Consider the following 472-nt stretch of genomic DNA (forward strand, 5'->3'; position numbering starts at 1 on the left):
CCTCACTATTTTCTAAAGTTGCATGGAGGAGTTTCAGAAGTAGGGATTGGAGGAGAGTGAGAGGGAGAGGGAAAAATCGTGATTTTCCATATATTCTGTACGAATAAAAATGAGGAAAGATGATAATAAATGATGAAAGTGCGAACAACAGCGATAATTTCATTTTCCAATTCATGAAAAACAAGATTAATGATATCAGAGCAACAAAAAAAATAATTGCAACTTTCAGAAGATAATATTCTGAATGGTAAAAAAATATATTTTTGGGAGACTAAGGAAAAGATTTTTTGTCAAAAAAAATCTTGAACATCCGGGACCTGATAATCACAAGAGAATAAAAAAATTGATAATGTACTTTCGATCTCAGAATCTCGCTTGCTTATATTCATATTAGAAAGAGGATGTCATTTTTCTTAAGGTTGTTTTGGGGAAAACCAAACGAGGGATATACACTGATAAAATATTTTATTTG

At 31.1% G+C, this 472-nt stretch overlaps 1 pseudogene; it reads right to left on the reverse strand.

The window, feature by feature from the left end:
• LOC119588322 overlaps positions 1-472 on the reverse strand; it is a 20,720-nt pseudogene that overhangs the window by 9,068 nt on the left and 11,180 nt on the right.

Source organism: Penaeus monodon, chromosome 23 (genome assembly GCF_015228065.2).
Source record: "Penaeus monodon isolate SGIC_2016 chromosome 23, NSTDA_Pmon_1, whole genome shotgun sequence".
Classification (NCBI taxonomy): domain Eukaryota; kingdom Metazoa; phylum Arthropoda; class Malacostraca; order Decapoda; family Penaeidae; genus Penaeus; species Penaeus monodon.